The sequence below is a fragment of the Aquila chrysaetos genome, chromosome 2 (assembly GCF_900496995.4).
Source record: "Aquila chrysaetos chrysaetos chromosome 2, bAquChr1.4, whole genome shotgun sequence".
Taxonomy (NCBI): domain Eukaryota; kingdom Metazoa; phylum Chordata; class Aves; order Accipitriformes; family Accipitridae; genus Aquila; species Aquila chrysaetos.
Genome location: NC_044005.1, coordinates 75155495 through 75182733, shown reverse-complemented (window position 1 = coordinate 75182733; position 27239 = coordinate 75155495). Strand labels below are relative to the sequence as shown.

Sequence of the window (27239 nt, the reverse complement as noted above, 5' to 3'; positions counted from 1 at the left end):
GACTGCACAAATATGTTCCTAATCTGGGACTGTATTTTCCACTCAGATGTTTAAATTTACTTATGTGAATAATGTCATGGGAACATTCTTTTTTTTTTTTTTTTGTAAATTTAAACATACTGCACGTAGAACATCTCACTAAGGATGTCTATACATAATGGTATTGGCTCTAGTCTGTGTACTGAACAAGAATTACAGATAATTGCTGAAGTAATCCACAATAGCAAGAAAACATTTTTAATATGTGTAACCAATTTCTTCAGCAAAAATTGCAGCTTTTATTGTAATTAACTCTTTGTAGTTAAGTGGCCTGAACTGGGCATAGATCCCATTGATTCAATACCTCTTCCAGGACATAGCATGTGGTGAGTACTTCAGGGACACCTCTCCGTTTGTCCTTGAGTCTTTTGCTCAGTGCTCCCTTCCATGAGCAGAGTATTGGCACTCATCATTGCTCTCATCACCTCCAAGCTGCCAGTATGATCATCAGTATATGTCTACATTATTTTTTCTTGGTTCAGGTAATTTTCTTTGCGCTATTTTGAATAAAGTTGAAATTGTTTCTGCTTTGGAGGTGTCAGCTCTTAAACTTTTTCCTTAATTTGCTGCTATACAAATGGTAGCCACTAAAAAGTCACAATTTATCATGCTGATGTAAAAGCTGTTAAATACTTTGAACACAGCTTAAATAAAGTCTTTAAACTTCCAAAAGACTTTATCAGAAGAGTTTCTTAGAGAGAGAAAAAAACCCTCATACAGTGAAAATCTAATTAATATTGGCAATGCATTCACAAAGAGGAAACAACATTCCTCTCATATGGTCAAATAAATGATACTTTTCTACTCACTGAATCAGAAAGCTGTCATCTTGCCAAGGAGTATAGCTCTGTGGTCCAAATACCAGATTCCAGAATTAATAAAAACAGATTGTGGCACATGTGCTGGACAGTTTGTTCTCAGATTGCCTGTAACGTGATGTGCCTTTCAGGAGAGAGTGGTGGGCTCCAGAGGGCTGGGAGATGGTCACCGGCCCCAGGGAAGGAAAAAGTGTCTGGGTGAGAGAGTCGTGGCAAGAAAGCAGGAGCTGTAGCCCATGGAGATAGTACTGAGAGGAGCAGGGACCTGACTCACCAATAACTCAACCCCCGCAGCGGCAGGGAGAAACTTTCTAGGGATCAGAGGGAGGTGACTGCAAATCAAAACCTACCGTGATCACAGTAACCAAACAGAAAGCAAGAGCTTTCCTGTAAGTATATGATGGATGGAGACTTGTTTATATACAATTTTATTTATGTCTTAATTAGTCAGTCCAAATTTTCTCTCTTTAAAAGGTTAATTACTTTGGTTTATATTTTAATTAATTCTGGCTTTGAGTTGAAAGAGCTTTTTGGTCTTCTGGTCGCCACCCTAAGGCAAGGGTCAAGACATGCATCTCAGCTTTACCTGGCTCTCCCCTCGCACCATTGCACACATATCGTTGGCTTAACAGTATGCAGCATTTGAATTCATCAGAACTGGCTGCAAATTAATACTTACATCCTGTGAAAATGCCAGGGTTTCAAAATTTGTGTTGTGTCAGACAAAAGAAATATTGTCACTTTTTTTATATGGAAGTAAAATTTCACAGCATCCCATTCTTTTGTTTTGTTTTGTCATCCTAAGCTAAACAACACTTTTTGACATTTCCAGATAGTGGGTTCACTGTGAGCTTAACCGAAGCCTGTTATTAAACTAATAATCTTCCTCCAATTTAGTCTGGATTTTGAGCCACTGCGCTGACTCCTGAAGAGCTGGTCTTTGTGCCTCCACTCTATTTTAACTCAACTTACAAAACTTAACCAGCTCGGTGCTGTGGAATCCAGCCCCAAACTAAATATTTTATCTCCCAGTGGCAAGCTGAAACATCTCAACCTCTGCTTTTGGGTTTGGAGGTTGTCGTTTGGTTGGTTTTTAATTTTGAAAAATTGCCAATCAACTCTACACATCATTTATAAAAATACTGGGCTTAATTTAAGAAAGAAGTTTTTACTGTGTTCCCAAAGAAGAAAACCCTCAAGTTATTTAATAGTCACTATAATTTTTTATCCTGGCACTATGGTGCTGACTGATTTATGTCTTCTCCCATGGGCTGCTTTCCCCATTTGGATTTAGTTTTAGATCATCCAGAAACCTGGGAAAAATCTCCAAACATCCTAAGAATGTGTTTTTGACTTACAGAAATGTTGGGGTTTTTTTCTGTTTCACTGTAACGGTCTTCGTAAAGTACTAAGTTATGAACATGGGCATCTGCTCTTAGGTATGTAATGGAGACCTTGCATTTCAACACCACACTATTATTTTGAGTACCCTTCCGTAGCTACACACCTACTTAAATTCCTGGAAAACTGCGCTGGTTTGGGATTGTGACTCCCTGTTCCCTGTTGGTGTTCTCTCCTTATCTCCTCCTCCGCAGCATTTCCTTTCTCTCCCGCCAGCTTTGTACGATCGCTTCCACTAACCACAAATAGCACTCCTGAGAGCTGCGCAGGGTCATCCAAAAAGACTCCTTGGTACTGTGGGAAAGGCACAAATAATCTTGGGTCATCGCATTTTGGTACTTGTTTATTTATTTGCAGGTTGAGATCCTAATTCTTTAGTCTGAATTGATTCATAGTGAGCTAAAGGTCATACTCATTTTGGCCAGGCAGTTGACATGATTTATAATTCGTGTTTCTCCAGTTTTAACCAGGGTCAAATACTTAAGAGAGCTGTATCTGAGATGTTAACGGCTTCCTAATCTAAGTACAGGGGAATATTTTTGGTATCCATTCTTTTTCTTTTTTTTTTTAAAGAAAATTTGAATTTATAATGAAGAATATATAGGAAATTCTTAGATTAAATCTCTTTCTGTGTATTTTCTTTCTGCCTTTTTTTTAAAAAAATGAATATTGAAATTGTGCAATAGTATGTCTTTTTCTTTAGGACTGTTTTAACTTCCATACTGATTTTCTTTTGTTTCCATAATTACAGCGAAATTCTGTCATGTCCAAACATATTTTCTAGTTGATAATTTCATGACTATTACACCACCTTTTTATTATGCGTGCTTGCTGTTTTCTTCAAACACTAATAGTTTCTATAAGAGTCTACGCAACTCGTGTTACTGTTTACTTCTGCTTAAAGGGTAAACGAGAACATCCCATTTCCTCATTCACACACGCAGTTATAAGTGTGTGTGTGTGCATGTGTGTATCTCCACATACAGACATATATATCTCCATCCTAAGCCCAGAGCAGAGGATTTCATAACTGTTCCCTGGCCATGAGTGAATATTCTGAAGCTATTTTTACACTGATATTATGTCAAGTAGTCATAGTATTTGTGACATTTTCCATTCTAAGTGTCCAGAACTCTATAATCACTATATAATTACAGTATTATTTGTGTATAAAATGTTGTGAATACTATGTTGCCCACAATAACTCTGCTTAAACCTGGGGAAATGCAGACAAACAATTAAAAAATCTTTTGCTATAACCCTTGTTTCAATGTGTTGACAATGTGACTTTAGATTTTTTATGTTATCGTCTGCTTTCACAATATCAAGTTATGCTAGACTCCAATTTATTGCATATAAAACTATTTTCTTGGAACCTCTGTTACGAAGATCTCAGACTGAAATAATATATTTTCAATCTTTCTGTAGAGAAGAGATGGTATCTTTCAGAAGGTCTGGAAACTGTTCTAATGCATAAAGTGCCTTTCAGTGGACAGGTACCTCAATTAAAGTAATATCTATCTGTAATGTGACAGGCTTGCAATAACTGGATTCCTTGTCTAGTCTAACTTGAAAGCTCAGAGGTAACCATTGAAAACCACAGGAAACGAGGTTTAATTTGACTCTGTGACCTTGTGCCTTGATCTAGATTAGTTGTGTTGTGGTTTCTGAAACCCGAATGAGTTTGTTTAACAGCCACCCTGTAATAAGCACCCAGTAAACAATACCTCTGCCTCAATCTACCTATTTTTATTTTGAAGAAGGCAAGAGTTGTGGAGATATGGAATGAAAACTAAAAAACAGTAAAGCAAATACACAACTAGATAGGAAATAGCAAACAAATTGTCACATTACCCAGATGGCTTATCCTGTTTTGATAACAACTCCTAAGTGCTGCATACATCTAATTTAAATGCAGAATAACTACTTGCAGGACTACGCTATGTAGTGCTAGTTAAGAACTGTTTTCATAGTTTTATAACAAAGGCTCCTTCATATTTATTATTCCAAAGGAATAAATCTATTCTCTTGCAAACAAGGGTTTTTTCTGTTCTTTTTCTAATCTAATGCTAAGAATTTTAATATTCTTAATCTTCACTTGATTTATTCATCTGCTTGATTGGTTAAACAGTGATCACACATGATGGTGTCTCTGGGATGTGCTTTCGCTTGGGGTTTTTATGAACTTGCAATCCTGTGTGCTGAATACTTATCAGAAGTAGTCATCTTAGTTAGGACTGTATTCAATTATAGGGCTGTTATGTTTCACCTTCCCTATTTGTGTAAGGTGATTTCATCCAGAATGTTATCTGCTTTGTCCATTATCATGCAAAATAGTATTTCCAAATAACTTTCTTCTTTTCTTATCTATAATTTGCTTTCTCATGGCCCTTTCTGACTGCTTCAAAATTTCCGGATTTGAATTCCCATGGTCTGACTCTCCCTTCAGCACAAGAACAGGATGACATATCCAAGTATTTCGAAGCTCCTGGGATTGCTGACACTAGTTTTTGTTCCCCCAAGCTCAGCTTTCCTCTACCTCCCCCTTTTGCCATCGCTTCAGCAATCGTCTTTCCTTTGGACATCTTGCAGAGCAAGCATCCTGTGAGTAATATGGGGCTTTGTGGTTCTCTAATACTACTTCTGTTATCCTATTTCTTATCCTATTTCTCCACTCTGGAAGACTTCCAATAGTACAGCTCTGCCTCTAGCAGTGCAGTTGTCATGATACCTAAAGAGCAGAGAAGTTACTTTATAGCTCTTTACACTTTTAAACGAGGTTATCTTTGTTCTACTTCTTTGTAGACTTTTTGAAATATAAGGAAACTTTTCCAGGCTCTGGAAGTCATTACACAAAGGGACAGAGCCCACAGGCCTCTGCACCACAGGCAGGTGGGCTGTAAGCCAGTGATAGGTTACGTCTGGGGACACAAAAATGCTAACTGCTAGGCATAAATCTCTGTACTTCAGGAGCTATAATCTTAGAAATTCTTGAGCTCCCAGACCTTCTGATAGCTGCAAATAAAGGTTTCGGTACTACTTCTGATATCTAACTCTGAGAAGGGGTAATTCTCAGGAACACAAAGGAAAATATGTGCATATGGGTGCTGTAACTGAAATAGTGAGCATCATTGCGGCTGTCTTCAGTGAAAATTTAAACTGATGCAATCAAATGTATGCATTGATGAATTGTTAAACCAGTCCCTGGCACATTTTGAGCTGAGTAAATTAGTACCCTGCTGAGCAGCTCCAGAGCACAGGCTGCCCCGTGCCAGGGTCCGTTCACAACAGGCAGTTTGGAAGTGGGCACCCCATTTTGGAGGCTGAGAAAAATGAACAGTATGGGCACAGCCAGTCTGAGCCAGTTGGCCTGGGGATTAACGAGTGGACCTTGGGACTGGTACGTTTACTGGTATAGACATAACCATATGACATAACCATAACTGAGTGCTTGGGTATGCATTGCAGAACTGCAGCTGGCCAAAACCCCCAGGGAGGGGTGGGGGAGTGGGGTTTGACAACCTCATCAAATGCAGTTTAGCTCTTTCATGGTAGAAGTGCCTGAAATGGGCACGAGGGGGCAGTGCCTGAAAGCCAGGCTTTTTGCAAAGTTACAGTCCATGTACAGGTAGCAACTAGGATCTGCATGAAAGGGCAGGCAGTGGACTTTACAGAGTCCTGGTATTTGGGCAATGAGCACTAGGAACCTCTGGGACAAACCACCGCAGGTGGTTCAGAAAACATCTGTAGTACTGCCCAGAGAGGGAGCTCTTGGGTTAACTGCTGGCTGGTAATAGGCCTAGCACTGTAAATTTTCTCGCTCCATAAGATTTTTACTGTTTAAGAGGAAAAGAAACCAAACCTTTATGGGCCACTGTAAGCAGAGATTCAACCAGATTCTCCTGTGAACAGAGATAAGGAGGTAGCAAACATAGCTACCAAGGTGTGTCGTACTGGCTAACTATACAAACCAAAAGGAGAAGCACTATCATTTTAGGCGTTACACCTTCCACATGCTTATTTCACCTCTGTAACACTTTGCACCTGTGCAGAACAGCATTTGCTTTCAGTTTAGCACAATAGACCTTATGGCCATGATCGCTCGTTGTCTCATGTCTTGTATCCTTCTGCATTCTTGGAAATACGCGTAAAATACTGCTGCTCAGGCTGGATCTTCTTGTGTCACCTGATTCTTTCCTGTACAGCAATAAGAAGCATAATGAAATTACAATCATGAACGGAAAATAGGTGTGTGCTGTCCAGGAAAGATAAGATTAAACTGGTGGGGCTGAGAATCACCATGGTAGCAACCAGCAGTGAAATAAAGGTTAGATGGATGAAAACAGAAAGGATTTTGGTCAGTCATGTTCTGGAAAGACTGCAAAAGAGATTTCACTGAGGCAGTCCTTGAAGTACTGCCACTGATCCTGAAGACAGGTGAATAGAGATCTCCATATTTCTAGCAAATTCTTATTACTGAGATTACAATTTTCCAGGTATATGCTGGAGGACATGTACAAATAATAATGACAAGGCTCAGTTATTATTACATAGCCACATGTACAAGAATAACAAGCATAATGGTATAACAACCATAACTGGGATATAGGTTTCTGCACCATGATGAGTTGAGTTGATGATTGGGTTAATAGAAATGGGACAACATTCAGTAGCACAAAACATAAGGCCAAGGATTAAGGAGTTTCTGCAGTAAATTAGCTCACCTGTTGGAGCAATAGACCGAAAAAAAATTGATAGCTGGTAGTGATCCTGTGATAGACTGATTTGATGCAGCCATATAAAAAGAAAACATATCCTCAGGGATAGGGAGGTACTGAACAGTACTCAAACAAGAGTTTACCTGGAATGCAATGTACAATTATAGCTGGTTATACAAGTGAATTAAACACACTGAAAAGCAGAGAAAGACTTCCAAGATAATTAGGGGAAAGAAAGGTTATCAAATGATCAGGGGGCTGGAGCACCTCTCCTATGAAGACAGGCTGAGAGAGTTGGGGTTGTTCAGCCTGGAGAAGAGAAGGCTCCGGGGAGACCTTACTGCAGCCTTCCAGTACCTAAAGGGGGCTTGTAAGAAAGATGTAAAGAGACTTTAACCAGGGCCTTTAGTGACAGGACAAGGGGCAATGGTTTTAAAATGAAGAAGGGTAGATTTAGATTAGACATAAGGAATAAGTTTTTTACGATGAGGGTGGTGAGGCACTGGCACAGGTTGCCCAGAGAAGCTGTGGCTGCCCCATCCCTGGCAGTGTTCAAGGCCAGGTTGGATGGGGCTTTGAGCAACCTGCTCTGGTGGAAGGTGTCCCTGCCCATGGCAGGGGGGCTAGAACGAGATGACTTTTAAATACACTTTCCAACCCAAAGCATTTTTGTGATTCTGTCTTCTGAGAGGAACTTGGCTTTCACAGCCTAACAAAATGTTGCGTGTCTATAACATTGCATGTTAGTACACCAGAGAAAAGCTATTTGAACTAATAGCCACTGCTGGCACAAGAACAAATGGGTATAAACTGGACATTAATAAATTTATCCCTAAAAGAAGGTTTTCAAGCATCAGAGCAACAACATTTTGGAACAGCTTTTCTAATTGCAGCACAAAATTTAATGTGGTTAAACAGCATGATCACAACCCGGATTAAATGATGTGACTGACCAAAATAGCAGAACTGCGATGCTTTCCCATGGCCTGTATTACTAGAGGGAAACTTTACACAAGGTTTTGGGCAATGGAGGTATAGATCCTATATCTCTAGATAAGTTTCTGGATTCAGTGCACACTGAAAAACATATTTGCTGTTGCCAATTTTTTCTAGCCTCGCTTAATGCTTAGTTTCTGTGTCTGTTGTTTGTTAACAAGAGTTTGTGAACTTGATTATACATCGTTTTGCTACTGTTTAGGTACTTAACTACATCTCAGTCATTAAATATACATTAATTCTTTTAAAAATATAAATAAAACATTTTATTATTTCAGTTGATTAGATCTTTGCAATATATTGTTAATCTTTTAGTTGTATTGTTACATTTCAGTTTGGCGTGCTGATGTGTAATGTCCATTCCCCTCTCCTCTTAGGGTTTTATTGGTTGCTATAGTTACCAGCCATTCCTCCTCTCGTGTCATTTATGTAGGCGAAATTCTTAGTGACCCTAAAGCTGTTATCATACACAACTTGTTGTTCTATTTTGTGGGATGGCAAGGTACCCAACCTGTTCTGAGAAAGACTTCCAAAGAAATGAGTATAGCTTGTCTGCATGACAGTCTGGACTCGCAGGGCTGAATCCCTCCCTGCACTGCCATATCTTTTAAATCCACACTAACAATAACCCAGCAAGGTCTTGTACATGCTGTAACACAGTCTATCTTGATATTTATTATTTAATCTATTAAAACATTTGGCTCTCTTCACACACAGTTGGGGAACCAATTAAAAGTCCAGAAAAACCATACAAAGTTTCTGATGTAATTAGACATTTCAGGGCATGCCATTAGGGGCCATCTGTTCTCCTGGTTGACTGAGTACGACTGAGAAATGCGATGTTTCCTTTTGTACTTGGGGTTCCGTCTGCCTTGATGGGGGTGGGGGCTGAATTTATTTATAGTGGTCTTAATTTGTATAGTCGGGTAAGTATGGTTTATCGGGTAGGATGTTGAACTGTTTAGCATTTGAGATGCCCTTTATTGTTTCAGTGCAAATAACTCTCCTGAACATTTTTCTAGGAGAATCTCCATTGGTTTTCTCTTGTTTACATTCCCCCATCACCTGTTTTTTTCCCTTTCAACCAGCGATCCAATTTTGCCATGCAGTAAATGGTTACAATGAGAGAGAAATCACTGACATTTCATGCATCTTGAATTTGGCTAGTAAAGCCAAGCAGATCTGAGCAGTACAGCAAAACATACGCTGTAAAGTTATGAGAACTGGCTTACTGTCTCCTCTGTAACTTCTATGCGGTCCCACTGAAGGCAACTTAGAATATGTCAGACTGACGCACAATGTGGAGATAGATACCCAAATTAACTTTTAATTTAGGTATTTCTGCTATTCTGCCAGCCGTGATGTGTCAATACTGTTAAGAGGAGAGTTCAGTCCCTTTGTATCAGTGCAGCTGGTTGTCTACACTTTTCTCCCTAAGTACCTCTAAATCCTAATAGAGCAATGACATGCAGCAACGCTTTCGTTTAACATTTCTAACGACTGATTGCTTCAGCTAGATTTTTGCACTAGCACACACACATTTAAAACCTAAGCTTGGCTCTAAATAATATTTTCACTTCTTGTATAAATTCATCCAAATAAGATCAAAGGTCTCGTATGTTCTGCATATAGCAAAGTATTCACAAATCTGTGCCAAGGCAAGACATCTGGTCACTCTGCTTGGGTTACGGCACTGTGTTTCATTATATCTACTGTGCTTTGTTGTTTCATCCACTTTATGTACAGCAGCAGGTACAGTTATAGCAATATTCAAGCAACACGTTTATTCATTCTTTCACTCAAATGCAATATTGTTTGAAGAATTAAACCTGAAATATGAGTTTATAATGCACTGTCACTGCACGCCTAGCAATGCTAATGCTACTGCTCTAGCATCACCCTTAGGCATGTAATCCCTGGCACTTGCCCAGGCTGGATGGCTTCCTGTCTTTTTTAGGAATGTTTATCAAAACCCATAAGCAGTTCAAAAATAGTATTTGAAGATAATTGTAGGCACTTAGGGTAGGATCATCTCACCAAAATTAGACAAAGTCAGTTATCAAGGAGTGAGTTAGCTACCTTTCATTCCCTTTAGTGTCAGCAGAGAATAACAGGAATTTCCAACTTGCAATTATTTTCCCTGATTTAGGGAAGGTGTGTAATTGAGTACCTCATTTGGAGTAAGATGAATCACCTAGGAGCCCACATCCCTCATCACTATGAAGAGCTCAACCTTGACTTCTCTAAGTTTTAGCCCCCTGAAGCTAACTTCACCCACCCCCCAATATGTGTTTCCCTGACCTGCAATGCGATGAACTCAGCATTTTTCAGCTATTAGTAGCTGACTCTAGAGATGTTCTTCCTCTCTCTTGAGGAGATAGGGCATGCATTTTTCTTCAAAGAAAATATAAGTGCAGCCACTGTGACCATGAAGCTGCAGCTGTTCATGATGCACACCGTAGTGAACGCAATTAATAAAGTCATCTGGAATTTATTATGTACTGTGAAGGAGATGTGGATACTTTGGGGTGTAATTGGAAGGAGAATTTAACTTCCTTTTTAAAGAATTCTCCCTGAAATAAAGAGTATCATTTTTTTAATTTAAAGTGAGTGAAGTTGCTTAAAGAACACAACAAAAGCTATTAAAACTTTGACAGATGTTCTGCTCTGGTAAAATGGGAAACTGTGTTAATTTTAACCCAAATAACATAGAGCTAGATTGAGCATGTCAGAACTTTTTGTTGCAACACTTTTGCAGACTGAAATGTTTCTTTGCATTTTTTCCTTCAGGAATTACTTTGTTTCAAAATTGTAATTATTCTATAATCAGAAAACTGGAAAAATGAACTTTGATGGATTAATTTTTTTCTAGAATGGTTCTTTCATAAAGTATCTGAAAGCATCAAGATTTCGGGAGGAACGAAATCATCCAAGAACTGGAATTTTCATCCTCTCAGGAGCTCTACTTAAAGGTCATCTTGCAAAGCTGTTTTCATCTTGGGAATGGTCATGTCGACTGTCTGCTCCCTTGACAATAATAATGTACATCACTTCTCACAGTTTTCATGAAATGGAGGATCGTGTAAGTCACTGCAGATTATATCATTACTAGATGGTAAAAATACTGGGTTTAGAGATGGTTTTCTATGTGTTTTAAGACATGTATCTTCCAGGTGCTACAGTAGTGGCTATGCTTTCTCAAAATTTACTATTCATCAGGAATCCTTAGCATGTTCCTTATCAATTTTCTCCATTTTCTTGCTTCATAAGAATACACATTCTGTTACAGAGGAACTGAAAAAAAGATATGCACATGAAAGCCATGGTCTGAAAAATGGCTATACTACGAGCAGGATGGAGAAAGGTGATTTTTCTGGCCCTCTTGGCTTTTCTAGGCCCTGGCAAAAATATCTGGGCTTCTCGGGCTCCTCCCCCATCTCAGCAAAATTGTTTATAAATACCTAGAAGGGACATGTTTTCTTATAACGGAGACTGAGCGGCCAGAGATTCAGTCAAGTCTCTGCTATTCAGCAGTGAGTGTAATTTTCCATTCCAACTTTTTACCTAGAGACACAGCAGATCCTTTGTCTCTCAGCATCTAAATTAAGATCAGGTTTTTATCTTATGCAAAAATTCCTTAGCGATATCTGCTGTTTTCCATGCTACAGAGGACGTCACAGGAGATCGCTACAGCCTGATCCGGCTGCAAGAAGCTGCGAAAAGTTTCGAGCTGTTTTCAGTGACTCTCCTGTCCATGGGATTGCTCCTCCTGCCCATTCCCAAGAAGAGGGGAGTGAAGTAATTGGTCCGTCTCTGGCAGAATCCCGAAGCCGTGTGTCCCGCGCGCCTCAGCCTGCGAAGCCCTGAAGAGCCTGGGTGACTGGTGCCTCTTGCATTTCCCCCGGGGATGGGTCTGGGCTGAAGCAGCAGGAGGTGCAAACGGGGTGCTCCTGCTTTGGGGAGCAGTGGTCCAAAAGAGGCTTGGGGAGCTTCCGCACCAGTGGGGTTAGTAGCTTTTTTTTGTTCAAATCTTGGTTTAGTAGAGGAGCAAATGAAAATGGGTATGTGAAAGCTCTCCTGTTAGGCAGAGTATTTCAGACTCTGTGTTCAAGCTGTATTTTAATCAAGGGTATCAGAAATACAGAGAGAGTTTGTCACACAGACTGAGCGTTAGGGATATTTTAACAGGCAGAAAGAAGGATGAGTGAGAGCTTAGCAAACTAACATAGGCCTGGAAAATAAGATTTGATGACCTTTTAATCACTGGCTTTCTCAGTATGTAGAGGAAGACAATTTATTTTCCCAGTGCTTCAGTTGCTTTCTGTACAGTGGGGATAATAACACTACTTGAAATAAGCCTTGTAGGGAGAAATGTTAAATATTGGCAGCTGCTTATGGGTTTACAATCAAAGAATCACACTAGCTATTTACTTCGGGCGAGTAAATGCTATGTGTAGATACAGAATTTCAAAGTAAAATTGGTCATGAAATCATGATACGGTAAGGCACTCCTCTCAGACTATGACCAGAGGGTACCGGAGGACCTGTGGTATTTTATGAGACATCTGTACCATGAGCTAAAAAACCAACTGGACATTAAAGAGCCTTTGACAATCTTCAGAGGAAAAGACGAGTTATCACCTTTAAATCTGAAATTACAGATAATTACATTTTCCTCCCTTAATCACCCTGTAGTTCCAATTAGGGATGCTATTTCTCACTTTCTCTCCCAAAGTGTGGCGCAATGCCGCTATGCATTAGTGAACAGCTGCCTCACTTGACCCCAGCGGTGACTGCTTCTTGGCGGTGGATGAAACGAGCCACGCCGATTCCTTGACTACATCACAGGGATATTGTGACTGGCTTAATTAGATAATGCTCAAGAAGCGTTGTGAGATACTTGGCTTAAAAGCATTATGTAAGGCCAAATTAATTATGAGTATTAATACAATCTTGATCTAAAGAGTAATTTGAATAAGGGATAAAATAATAACGAGATCTTTGTGAGTCACGTACGGAGTGCTTTGCTTCTCCACATAAAACATCTCCCACGTCATTTAAAATGTTTCCGTGGAGCAGAGCAGGGCAGTGCCGCTCAGAAGTGACAGGAATATGCGCTGCCAGATGTGAGTCATCGCTGAACTCCAGCACTCCTTCCTTTGTTCACATTTCAAGCACCAGACACCCTGTTCCCTAAGACAGAGTTGCCTGCAGATGCCTTGATGGAACATGAAATGAGGAACCCGCCAGACAAGGTGGGGTTGTTTGGTTTTGTTTTGAAGTTTGGGGGATTGTCTTCATTCCCTGTGCAGATCTGTGGTGACATGGCACAACCAACCTTGTCCCTGGGTGAAATGCTGGCATTTCTGAAATCAAGGAAATGTTCCCTTTGACTTCAGTGGAACCAGGATTTCCACCACGTACATGTTTCAGTGCCGTGTTCTTTCAGGTAGGGAAACGTGGAAGTGCTGGAAACTATGTGAATTTACGTAGCCATATAGTCAATTTCCCTACAAAATTAGAAAAATCAGACTGAACTGAACTGACTGATCTCCAAATCTGTCTTGATGGCTGTGTGGCCAGCACAGGCTTCCACTGCAGCTTTTTGCTTGGTAAGCTTTATACATTTTGTGGATACCTACCTAGAAAGTTTGGTATCAGATTTATTTTAATGAAATCTGAACACATGGAGAACAGATTTCTAAGTCTAAACTTTTTATATGGCTACGGTAGATTCTTTTGATTAAAGACACATATCTACAGTACTCTAGGATGAACTGAGTTGCTACCTAGATCTGCACTGACTCTAAGAGGAGTCTACAGTAAGTAACTACATTTAGTCACATGAATTTTATAATTTTATATTTACTTTTTGGTAAGTACTTTAGGATTTTAATGAAACAGGGCTGCAATATTGAATGAGTTAATGTTACTGAGCTAGTTACCACAGAAACTGAGCACAGAATTGTATTTTAACTTTAGAAGCAGTGTATCTCTGCAAAATTCTCACTTTGTTTACTACCTAATGAAATATTTGAACTGAATAACCATTTTCTTTTCAGGTATTGGACAAATATCTCTAATGACTACTCTTCACACAAACTCCACTTATAAGGCCAGACTTCCACATGCAGACTTCCTTGTTATGTAAAACTTGAGCTGCTTGACTAAAGCCAAGCATATAAATGACATTCTGAATATTTAGTTCTAGTCCATTTTATTTTTATTTACTTCTGTGCTTCATTACAATGAGAGATACATGTTTTTGTGTTTTGGGGATTATAATTACTCGTGTCCATAGAGCAGCTCACCAGAGAGTATAATTATTGCTCACACGTTGGCTCAAGGCAAGAATAAGATTAGAAAGTCGGACACGGTCATGACTCTTACATTTTAATTTGTTCACCTCCTGGTAGCACCTAACAGATCACCTACGCCTGTCCTAATTTTTCAATACAAAGAGATTAAACTCCTGCCTCCATGAGGCAGATATTTTTTGTGAGGAAGATATTCATACCAGAAAATGAAGTTCACCTTACTCACAAAGACATAGAGCTGTCCGAATCGCCACCTGCGGCAGGGACGGGGACGGCACCCAGGGCAGCTGGCCACGCGTGCACCACAGCCAATGTCACAGAAATGTCCGAGGCCACAGAGACACGACAGACAGCGCTGGGTGCACAGGGATGGAGCGCGTCCTCTTTTTGGGGAGAATTCAAGCAAGGTCTTGGGGCAAGCTGCGTACCTACCACAGCTGGAGAGATTGATTCAGGCTGGAGGTGACATATCCATTGCTCGTGAGCCACGTGTACACCAAGAATCGGTTTGACGTGGCCTCTGAGGACTCCTTGAAGACAGGGGCTACCGCGGGGATGGCCAGAGAGCCATCTATTTCCAGGTGGAACCTGGTCCAGAATTCAAAAGCGCTTTTAGTGCAGGAAGACACTGGCCTGCCCCTTACTTGCCTGGAGAGCGGGCGCAGAGGGAGGGAGGGTGCTGCCTGGCGCAGGTACCTGCTCCTTTGCTATTACACTGGCCTGTGCACTGCTGACGCTTCTGGTTTCTTCTTTTTTCTGTCTGGTGCACAGTTTAATTTCCTGAGAACCCTCATGCTTCAGTATAACAAAAGTCTCCAGGCTTTAACATAGAATGTCTGGTAAGACATTATGGTTTGTGCTATACGTTGGGCTAAGCCAAACAAGTTAAGCTCTATCAAGCAGTAAAAACTGGCAACATCCCTTCTTTGTCTACTACCAGTGAAACCTGGACCTCTAAATCACTGAAAAATATCTGGTACTCAGACTTTGCCCGGGCTGAATTACTCTGAGTTTGTGTGAAGATTTTCCTCCTCCGCAGGGAGTCCTGACCATCTCCTCAGAGCTATATTGAACAGCATGTATTCATGAGCTTAGTTTGGGAACTACATCCCTAGCTATAATGTTGGCCGAGATTTCTCCATGACGCCTTGGTAAGGTACGTGAGACCACGTAGAGATGGCCATCCCGCTCTCCATGCTACAACCGAGTGAACAGAGCAGCCACTTTTCCCTCTATACACTTGGTTGAGATCTTCCCTTTCACTGTCTCACCATGTACAGCTTCCTGCTCTGACTCCCGAAAAACTGTCTGTCTTGACGACAGGGTAAGGAACAGCAGAATTTCTAACGTGCCATTCTTTTTCCTGAACCTGGTTTATATTTGATCACAACCACTTTGGTATTAGAAGCCAGGTACCATACATGACCATTAGAAGCTTTGCTGAATGTGACATCTCACTTTTTTATTGAAGTGAAGCAAGGATTATAATTTTTTAATTCTACCCAGGACCAGAACCCTCATAAGAGTTGTACACACTTGCAATTTTAACGACTTAAAAGTACCACTTATCTCATGCCTGAATTTAGCCCAAAATGACTCACTACATAACAATACATTTTTTTTCAGAGATTTGTCTCCATTACAGAAATGCTGGAAGTGATAAGAGGAGAGAGAGCAAGCTGTTTGTAAATATTACTTATTCTGTTTTAACATCTCTTAGTAGTAAATGTTCACAAACAAGCATAAATTGAGAAGTTCATTCTGCATATTTTACCTTCGTTTTACCTGTTTCTTTTATCGGACTTACGTCTGACTGTATGATTTTAAGTGGTTTTTCAAAATTGCTTCAAAAAAGATGCTTCTGTAGAGTTTGCATATACTTGATATATATATCTTCAGAATGATTTGTTCTTGTGCATGCTTTTAGTTACAGAATAAAGACTGCTTAAACTTTTATTGAGACAACTCAAGTAATTTCCTTACAACAAACGGAATGAAAACCACAGCATTAAAAGAAGATTTAAAGACAAGAAAAAAGCCTTTTCATGAGAGCACGACTCTTGAATAATAACTTCAGCTCCGACAGTGAATTCTTAGTTATTTAATGAAATCCTAGTGAGCAGTACTTGATACCATATGTGTCAGGATTTTTCAGTGTGAGAAAATGAGCTTTGGTCCTAATGTGTGCTCTGGGAGCGAGAGGCACTGGGAAAATATTATAGCAGGGCACTTCAAATTAATTTGCTGAGTTGTCTTCGAAGGTAGCTTGGGTGCTGATAACAGCAATTCCTGGTTCTCCGTCAGGCCGTGCACGTGTGTGGGAAAAAAACGTGTCACTGTCCTTTCCTCCCCCACGCACCGGTTACGTTCATTCCTACTGATACATAATCCACCTCTGCAGCTCTCTCCCCAGCATCACTAACCGTGACCCAGCCGCATCTATTCACCCACCTGCCGCCTTCACCCCAAGCCCTTTTTTTTTGCCATCGCAGCAGCCCCACGCTCAGCCAGCAAGCCGGAGCCTGGACACACGCCGCCGGGGATGCACGCTGAAAGCGCGCGTCCTCCCACGCTCGAACACCTTGGCGCAGGGGCTGGCGCCGGGACGGTTTGGGGTGCCCACGGGTACCCCCTCCACCCAAATGCTGGGGTCAGCACCGTGGCAGCCGCTGCTCTGAGGCAGCACCGCGCTGTCGGCCGTGCCTGTAGCCCAGCGGGACAAGGGCTGCAGTAATGCGTTGAGCTGCTGAGGCTGCAATTCCTCTCGCCTAACTCCAGCTTTCGAAAGGTTAGAGAACTTGAGACTGGTCTGTTCCCTTCCCTGCTAATGGAAGGAGACAGGAACAGCTGTGCTCAGAGCCGAAGCTCCGGGTGGACCTCATCGCTCTCCAAAGGTGTCTGTCCTCCACCGACAAGGACATCAGTTGGCTAACGCTAACTGCATGTGGCACTGCTAGGTCTCGAGAGTTCGCAGAGACAGAGCTTGACCTTAATGTGCACCAAAATCATTTTAGCATTAACAGAACCTTTCTCGGCAAGTGAGTTGCTCTACATAAGGCAAGATCTGCACAGGGTCCTCCCAGCATCTGGTCCTAATATTTCAAATTTCTTTTGCAGGTTATAAAATGCAAGAGCAATACAAACAAAAAGTGTTCTCAATGATGAAAAAATATTGTCATTAGAAGCTAATGAAATAACTTTCTAAACCATTTTACACTGGTTTGCCAATAGCTCAAGCCCAGACTGAGCTAACTCAAAAGGACTATAAATACTGATTTTTGAAAATTAATAAAATAAATAAAACCACACTGTCCTGGTTTTGGCTGGGATAGAGTTAATTTTCTTTCTAGTAGCTGGTATAGTGCTGTGTTTTGGGTTCAGTATGAGAAGAATGTTGATAACACACTGATGTTTTCAGTTGTTGCTAAGTGGTGTTTAGACTAAGTCAAGGATTTTTCAGCTTCTCAAGCCCAGCCAGCGAGAAGGCTGGAGGGGCACAAGGAGTTGGGAGGGGACACAGCCAGGACAGCTGACCCAAACTGGCCAAAGGGATGTTCCATACCATGTGATGTCATGCCCAGTATATAAACTGGGGGGAGTTGGCCTGTGGTGGATCACTGCTCGGGAACTAACTGGGCATCGGTGGACAAGTGGTGAGCAATTGTATTGTGCCTCACTTGTTTTGTATATTCCAATCCTTTTATTATTGTTATTGTTATTTTATTATTGTTATTGTTACCATTATTATTTTCTTCCTTTCTGTTCTATTAAACTGTTCTTATCTCAACCCACCAGTTTTACCTTTTGCCTTCCAATTCTCTCCACCGTTCCACTGGGCTGGGGGGAGTGAGTAAGCTGCTGCGTGGTGCTTAGTTGCTGCCTGGGGTTAAACCACGACACACACTAACATTATCTGAGCAAAATTCAAGGTGGAACCAAGAAAAGTAGAAGCAGATTATTTGCATTTCTCAAAGATTATTGCTGGAAGTATATTCATGTCTATAAGTTCAAAGGGGAAATTGAAACCGATATTATTCATAAATCAGCACATTAAAGGAATATTACCTAAACAATTTCATTGAGTATTGATCCACTTAAAAGCCACACAGCATAGAAGAACAGTGCTCTCATTACATGAAGTGCTTCATAATAAATACGTGAACCACTGAGTAAATCCATCTCATTCATAAGCTGCACAGAAGATAAAGGTAATCAGTGGGACAAAAAACATCAGCTAAATCTGTCATTGTTCAGTATGAAGTTCTTGTTTAGTGCCAGATTAAACTTTCTCAAACTTTTTTTCTCATGTCACTACTCTTTGATGCTTTATGTTAAAGATGTATCTGAATAGAAAGCCAAAGTCATATCTTTCATTTGCAAATAAGAAATAAATTGAAATTTGATTAAATACATTTCATCAAATGGCACTTCTGGTACCAGGGTGTGATTGTGAAGCTCTTCCAGTATGGTGAATGACTTTTAAGCTCTTTTTTTTTTTTGAGAAAAAAAGTTACTTGCTTGCTTTCTAGCACTAGCATTTACTTTTTACAAATACATTTTCTGTACCTTATTGTTTTTGTGATGGAGCTGTTTTGACTGATCTCACACTTTTAAAAGTCAGTGAAAAACCTCTGTTTCATTGAAGTGGAAGCCTTGATCAGGCATTGCTTTTCCTTCTTAAAGCTGAAATAAATATAGAAGCATGTGTCTTAGTACATTTAGATCAACCTTTTCTTTTGCTCATGAACAAAGAACTCAGGAGTGGAGGGAGAAGATGAGGGCTTTCTCTGGGACAGGAGAGAAAGCCAGGGGCTGGGGGAGAATAAAAAACCCCATAGTTTCTCCTTAAAATCCTTAGAAGACCAACCTTGCCTCCCCCTTTGTGTTTTGTGGATGGAAGGTTTTGAGCTGTTTGGTGACAGAGGTAGGTCAGCATAAGGACCATTTATTGAAATGAGGAAAAAAGCTCTCCAGGTCAAATGCTTCCACATCCTTTGCCTTTCCAGTGGTTAATCAGTACTGTCTTCTGAGACAACATGACTATGTTGAATCCTGTTGCAAGAAGACTATTGCTGTAAAAATGTTCAACCGACAAAGATTTCAGAGTATATATTATCAATTTGTATGGGTCAAATCTTTGTCGGCAAAATCTCACTGGGATTTGCTTGATCCTGCAAAATGCAGTTTCCAGCTCCAGCTCAGCAGACTCGTACCAGATATATACGACTCTAAGCAGACCACCAGTCCCATGTATCAGAGTAAAGGTTTTCAGCACGTTACAAAATTCACCGCTAGTTGTTTCTGTTCCAGTAACTTTTCCGTATTTTTATTGCAGAAAGTTCTTCTTAGTTGATACAAAATTCCTTTCTTACACTGCATCCATCCCAGAAGATGCAAAACGAATTGTTTGAGTGTGAATGTGTATGTACACACACACACACATCCACACACACATGTGCTCTAATACGTACACAACATCAGCCAGACTCCTAATATCTGCAGCCAAAATTAAAAAGAGGGACTCTTTGACACAAGAACATGTAAATGCCCTTACCGAACTGAAAAGGTGAGGATATCTTTTTTTAAAACATTCCTCTTACTGCAACCACCGACATAACTGACATAGCTCTCCTATCTACCATCAATTAATTTTTTAATTGCTGTAGGTGAAAACTGGATTTAAACCAAAGCCCTGGAGGCATGAAGTTCCATAGTTATGTACCCCTTCAATAAATAGCCAGCTTCATCAGTTCAGATTTCATTTATGCGTAATGAAAATACCAAAGCATCTGAAGATATTCTTTGATCTGCTTATAAACATTTTGAGATCAGTGGCAAGAATCAAGGTACAGTAATATGATTGATTGATACAAACAAATTAAGCATCAGTGAAGAAAGTCATTGAAATGTCTGAAACTCCCCAAATTCTTAGAAGACTGAATTTCTTATAAAAGACTTTTTTCTCAGTTAACTAACTTGGCAGTGCTCAATAAAATTGAAAAGCTATTAAGCTAAGTTAATAATAAGCTAAGTGAATAAAGTTAATAACTACCAGAAACTGTCTGCTTTTTTGTTAGTCAGCTTCTTGACAACCAGTTATAACCAACAGCCCTAGTGTCTGATTGGGAAAACTCTTGGCTCTGGATAGATTCTTAGAGAAGAAATTTCAACATCAAAATAATGAATGGTTTCCATGTAGCTTTAAATTTTCATTTTGTTTCCTTAAATTATATAAGGAGATGGAATTTTGTTCTCTCATATACCAACCAGGAGCTAGGAAAATTTAGCAACAACAGCCTGGATAGATGGTTACGCATAACATACTGAGTATTGCAATAGGATGTGACATGCTGTGTATTGCAAATGACATAAATCATTAAACATTTAAATGTTAAAGGCCCTTAAGTAATTTATGCAATTTACTGGCTAGTCCACAAGTCACTGTTTCAAGATTAATATTATACTATTATGGGTTGTTGAACAATGTCAGTGGTCAACTCCCTTCTTTTTCCACCACCTTATTTTGTGGTTGTCATTAGCGATACCACTTAACGCTTTATTGGACTTCCATTTGCCTGTTTTCTCACTATGTAGATATATTTCTGTTCCCTGTAGCCAAGTACCCACAGAATAATATGAATACTATTCTCTTTAAAATGTAGTGTCATTATGAGTACTTGCTCAAGCACACAAAAATTGCTTGGATTCAGAGGCCAGTAAATATGGAGTCAAGCCAATCTCAGGTGCTATTGTCAAAGTCTTCTCATTTTTCTACTTAGGTTTGTACATTCATTGAGCTATATGATTGCATCGTTCATAAAGAATACTGGGATCACATCCCGACTTTGTCATTTCTGCTGGTTTTGTAACAGTAAACACTCCACTTCATCATCTTAAAAAAATAAGAAGGGAAAAGAAAGAGAATTGTATTTTCTATTCAACATTGTTCAGCATACAAAATGCTATTTGAAGTCCTACCTGAAAATTTTAGCGCTAAATGGTTATTGCAATACACACTGAACACAAAGGAGAATTCTATTAATTCAATTAAAATGGAAAGACAGATGTCAAGCACAAAAAAATCCCACAAATTATTAAATATTCCTTTAACATCATCCTGTCATCTAAGGTAGCTATGAAAGTAGATTACCTCTTTGTTGGAGGAAATACCAAGCCAAATGTTATCACTGCACCTGCTCATTTTAAAAGAAGTTGCACGATGTCAAAATGTTTTATTCCTATAATTTATCCGACATTTTATTTTTCAGTATGCCTCTTTGTATGTGTTAAGAGATCTGTTTTCATGAAACGAATGAAAAGAAAGAGGACAGTAGGAATAAAAAATAGAAGTCAAGGCAAAAATAAACTATTTATAGTCATGTATCTCTCTGTAAAAATGCCAAATAACCTTGACACTGGGATAATTGGCTGCTTTGTGTGACAAAGGGGACAGAGGAGGCATTAGCTCACTCAGAAACTGTACCAGCTTTCACTGGTGATACCCAAGGCTTACGGGGTCCTTGGAGCAGGAAGCCCACCTGGAGATGAGCTGCAGTTCCACCCACATCTCTGTGTCCCCTGACCTGGTCACTCTTGTCACATGAAATCTCTGAGGATGTGACCAGCATGATGTGAGTTGTCCTGCTTGTTTAGAGAGGTAGGACAGGAACAGCGTGTCCTGCCTGGGGCTGGTGCAAGCAGCGTTTGTCTCTTCTGTCTCCTGATTCCCTTGCATCACCCACTGATTCAAAGAATGCAATTAGACTCACCCTAAATGAGAAATCACTTTATATTACATCCGTGAGCAATGGTATTGTAAATTACTGTCACTGAACAGAGGATGGATAAACAGAGATATTTTTCTAATGTGCATTCCTCTTTTATTAATAATATCAATAAGCAAAATCACTTGTCTTCTCAGGCAGGCTGGGGAATACAAGCAACTGCAATTGTTCATTAGCTCATTTACACAAGTACTTTTTGCTAAATAGGCGCATATTCTTGTATCCTCACCGCACGATCAAGACAAGATTGCTGGAGCTCAAAAGAAACAAAGACAAGCCCAGGGGGACTGCAGATATTTATTTAATCACAGGACCATTGACCTGATTTTCTTAAGCTATTTGCTCACTTGAATTCAAACCCATCCATAACAAGGATTGAGCAATTCACCAAACTTTGAGATGTAGACATCAAACCAAGCCTGTTTTATCTGATTACGTAAATTGAAAGGAAAATTTCCCAGTCTCTGGCACATTAAAAGATAAAAATCCTCACCTCCCTTGCCCTCCCCACATGTTTACACCTTGTCTCCAGGTCACATGAGAAAGAAACTTGTCAATTATCAAAACTCTTAACACTGAGACTGGGATTAGACAGAACATGGAAACATGTTTCAAAATTAATGCAGTAAAGAAATACGGCAGTAATAAAGGCAGCCTTATGCCTCATTTTAATATTTCCTCATTTTGGTTATTGGTTTGCAATATCGGCATCCCATTAGAGTCTAAGCTACAAAGAAGGCTTCAGGATAATAGATCTTGCTTTAGGCACCACTGTTTGAAGGGAAAGGGACAATTTAATATTTTAAAGTCAGTGGAACTGTGTGTGGGCAGTAAGGAAGAGGGGCTTATCTGTAGATTTACTGTGAAACAATTACGCTCCTGTAAGCTCTAAATCCCTCTCCTACTCACAATTAAAGGCATAGATAACGTTTTAATGTACAGCAGCTGACAGTTCAGATGATGGAAAGCCAATATCTATCAGTCTCTGTTTACTTCTTACTCTGTGTGGGGAAAATCAGCCATATGCAGAATCCATTTGGGACAAAAAGAGCTTGACTAGCAGAGTAGAGATCATTTCCAGTATCAAACTGTTTCATCCATCAAGTCTCTCCAGCAAGACAGGACTGGATGTTTCATTTGCAGGGCAGAGGAGGCGATACCAAAGGAGGAAGCAATCAGTTCAATGAGAAAAGGAAAACTCCTTTCAGGCAGAATTTCAAGCTCCTAAATCACTTCCTGAAAGCCTCTGCATGGCTCCTTGATGGTTCTTTTGTTTGCTTGTTTCTTCTCGGAAAGGTAATTGCCAGAAAACTTCACTCAACTTGCCTTTTCATTCATAGGGAGAGCAGTGCAAAAGGAAAGGGTGTGGGATTTTAACAGGTACAATGAATCAAATCTTGAAGACTTTCTTCAGTTTGTGTTTTACAGCTTATACAAAACTCTAACCAAACCTGGCACAAGCTTTAGCACTTCAGGAACCCCAGAATTTGGCCTCCTGTGTTTATCTGTGAAGCTCTTCCATCCACCTATTACACAAAGGTACAGTATTTATTTGTACAGCTAAATTCAGTTTATTTCACGAGTAAAATTTATCCAGTCCACCAACAAAGGTTGTCTTTAATGCACATTACTGCACTCTTCTAGCAGAGAAAGCCATGAAACAGATCCTGCTGGATCCAAAGCATCCTATGGCTCTCCTCAAGCTCTTTGGAGGCAGCGAGGCTTGCCCGCTGCAGGAGCAGGGAGTTACTGACTGGGGAACTCGACCTGTCTGACACCTGGATTGACAGCTTAAGTACTTTTGTAACTCTGTTCCGTGTCCTTGTTTTTCCTATTAATCTCTTATTTTACGGGATGTAAAAGGAAGACTGGCAAACTAAACTGTGCAAACAGGAATCCAAATGAGAAGTTTGGCTTGCCTCCAAAATATCAGTAAAAACATCCCAATTTTCATATTACTTTTCAGATTTCTGTATCCTTCCTCCTCGCCTTCTCTTTTAATCACAGGAGGTTCCTGGCTGATCCTTACTTGTCATAAAGATTTTGTAAGGAATTTGTTTAAGGGGACTTTAATGAAGATGGCTAGTAATAGCTCACTTGTGCTAACTATAGAGCGAGTAACAGAGGAGACCTACAACTTGTCCTCCATCTGCCAACATTTGTGGGCCCAAACCCAGATCCCTGCTGCTTGAGACTTGCCGCACGTACAAAACTGCGTGAATCAGTTTGCACATGCAGTGTTCATTTGCCTAGGTTATCTCCTTGCCTGGCCCAGCAACTACATGGAAGCCTGGTGGATTCCTGCTAAAAGCTGAAAAGCAGCAGGTCCTTCTGTTGAAGGTCTATTCTGCCCATCTACTGATATTGCAAGCAACTCCTTGACATCCAAAACATTTACCTCAAGAGACACATAATCTACAGTCTGCAGAAAATCTGGGTACCTTATATAGTGTTATATCTCAGTGACAGAAACGAAGTCAAAACCACTGTGTCACTTGTGCTCCTTCAGGATTACATTTCAGTCTCAGCGAGACTGGCAGCAGCCTAGGGCAAACAAGTAAAGATGGCAGGTACTGATCAACAGTGAAATTACTTACTTCCTTTTTATTCATTGACCCATGATTGAAGTGATTGAAGATCACCCTCCTAGAAAATGGTATCAAAAAAGCAGGTTCAGCTGTTTTTCACCTCACTGGTTATTTAGGTGTAGGTCTTTGCAGCAGCATTTTTATTTTTGGAAAGCAAGGACCCTTGCTTTGGTCTTAAAAATTTATATCAATATTTTTTTAACCAGTTCAGTCATACCTGAGTAGTATATTTTTGTGCTTCAACATAGTGTGCAGAGACTTGCATCAAGAAAACCAATAAAAGGAATTTTAATAATTCTTGGTTCTTGTTTCCAGCTTCTGTGCAGAAAGTTTCTTCAGTTCCTTCTATGCAGTTTCTGACTCCTGGTATAAATTTCAGTTTTTATTATTATTAGTGACTATTTAAACAAGAAGACACTTCTTATGAGGCTTTGGGGTTTTTTCATGTTAGACATGATGACCTGTTTGAAAAGATTTAAAAACATACTTTAACATGAGATGCTTGTGTATTGGGTCTGGCTGAGATGGAGTTAATTTTCCCAATAGCAGCCCTCATAGTGTTGTGCTCTGTATTGGCAGCTAGAAAGGTGTTGATAACACACCAGTGGTTTGGCTACCGCTCAGCAGTGCTGCCCCATCAAGGCTGTTTCTCCAACAGTCCCCCAGTAGTCTCTGGGTGGGCAAGATCTTGGGAGAAGATATAGCCAGGACAACTGACCCAAAATGACCAAAGGGATATTCCATACCACACATCATCTGCTCAGCAATAAAAGTGAAGAGAAAGGGGCGGGGAGCATTTGTTATTATGACATTTGTCTTCCAGAACGACCACTACATGTACTGAAGCCCTACGTCCTGGGAAATGGCTGGACACTGCCTGCTGATGGGAAGTGGAGAATAAATCTTTTGGTTTTCCTTTGCTTCTGTGTGCGGCCTTTGCTTTAGCTTTATTAAACTGCCTTCATCTGGACCCACGAGTTTTTTTCCATCTTATTTTCTCCCTCTCCCATCCAGCTGAGGAGGGGAGTGATAGAGCAGCTTGGTGGGCACCTGCTGTCCAGCCAAGGTCAACCCACCACAGCTACCAAATATTTTTAACATCTTTCACAATCAAAGGTATATTTACTTTTATAATTTTTGTAAAAACAGAATTTTTGTAGTATTTACAAGAGGGGGATTGGAGAGTTGGCTACTAAGCAGAACATCTTTGAAACTGTTAGGGGATCGTTCAACGGATTCTCACCAAAAAGCAACATCTAATCACCATGCAAGACACTTTAGTTTCTAAGTCATCCTAGAAATTAAAAATCGACACTACCTTTATCATACAGGGAAAAATAATGAAGAAGATGGAAAAACTTCCAATGCACAGGTTTTCCGTGTGATTTTTGTGGAGGCTTAAAATTTTTTTAAGATCTTATTTCATTGTTTTAAATTGAAAACACAAATCCATGTTTTTATCATTTTTTTCTTTTTAGCTTCAACTGTTTTAGTCACCTAACAATCCATTGTTCACAATTTTCAGATATTAATAACTCAACATTTCCTTTCAAGGATTTGCTTTGAAAACTTGCTAAGCCCTTGTAAAAGTCTGACTTGAGTTGCATTTACGATTTTATGGTGAAGGATCTGTCAGATTTTCAATTATAAAGTTTTATTTTCAAGGACATTTACATCATCTTTGAATTCCTTCAGGGACATCTGAATGATCCTTTTAGGGTTTCCTATATTTGACAGGATTTTCCAAGGTTTCTGTGAGCTACTTAGATATTTCACAGGGGCTTTCTTAGCCCTGTGGTGCAAGCTTACTGCATATAACTCAAGAAACTGTAATTTAAGCATAGCAAATCAGTATGGGATGACGTTTGACACAGTACTCAATAGCAATTTTTTCAGTTATAAATGGTGGGGTTTTGGGAATTCTCTTAGAAAAATGTAAATTCTCTGTCCTGCAACTCTGTGGTTTGAACACATGTTAAAACCTACTCTATTTAATTTATAATCAATTTATCTAAGCACTCAGTTTTTGTAAACTGAATCAACATCTCTGTTGCATCAGTGTCTTTGGCAAATATAGTGATGTTGTATATGGCCACAACCTGACTTACAGCTGTCATTTTACCAAAGGAGAAAAAAACTGTAAAATTTAGACTACAGCTAAGGAGCTTTGAGGGCAATTGGTCATCTTGAATATGATCACTAACACTTGAAATGAGCTCTGGTTAAAAACCATTACCTAGAATAGTAAACACTATCTGTATAATTTGCACTTTTGCTTTGAACAGATAAGAAAACCTACTGCATGATCTTTGAAACAAATAAATACGCACTGAAGAAGGCTAAACAAATGAAGATCTATGAAAGCAGCTAGGTTAAACCGAGTTGGCAAGAATCCTGTCCAAGTTAATTGCTAATTAATATTTGTTAATCACATGGGTCAAATAGGATAACTGACTTTATTAGATAGGGTGCTAGTAAAGAAGCTGGAGATGAAAGTTTAGTTTCTCACTCTGTGGTTGATTCCCTGTGTCACTCTGTTCAATAAAATTTAAGCAATGGCACTTTCTTACCACGAAGG

General features: G+C 39.8%; 2 long non-coding RNA genes across 3 annotated transcripts; one reads left to right on the top strand and one right to left on the bottom strand.

Annotated features, from left to right (window-relative positions):
* The first annotated feature begins 984 nt into the window (after positions 1-984).
* Positions 985-16243, top strand: LOC115337711. Of its 2 annotated transcripts, XR_005931221.1 has the most exons (4): positions 985-1246; positions 10845-11054; positions 11614-13584; positions 13706-16243. It is a non-coding gene; the product is annotated as an uncharacterized LOC115337711 (long non-coding RNA). The 2 variants fall into 2 exon arrangements; XR_003922224.2 differs by having other exon boundaries at positions 11641-16243.
* Positions 10355-25598, bottom strand: LOC121232564. Its single transcript, XR_005931222.1, has 3 exons — positions 25472-25598; positions 13992-13994; positions 10355-10366 (listed from the first exon to the last, which is right to left on the bottom strand). It is a non-coding gene; the product is annotated as an uncharacterized LOC121232564 (long non-coding RNA).
* Positions 25599-27239: the final 1641 nt, after the last annotated feature.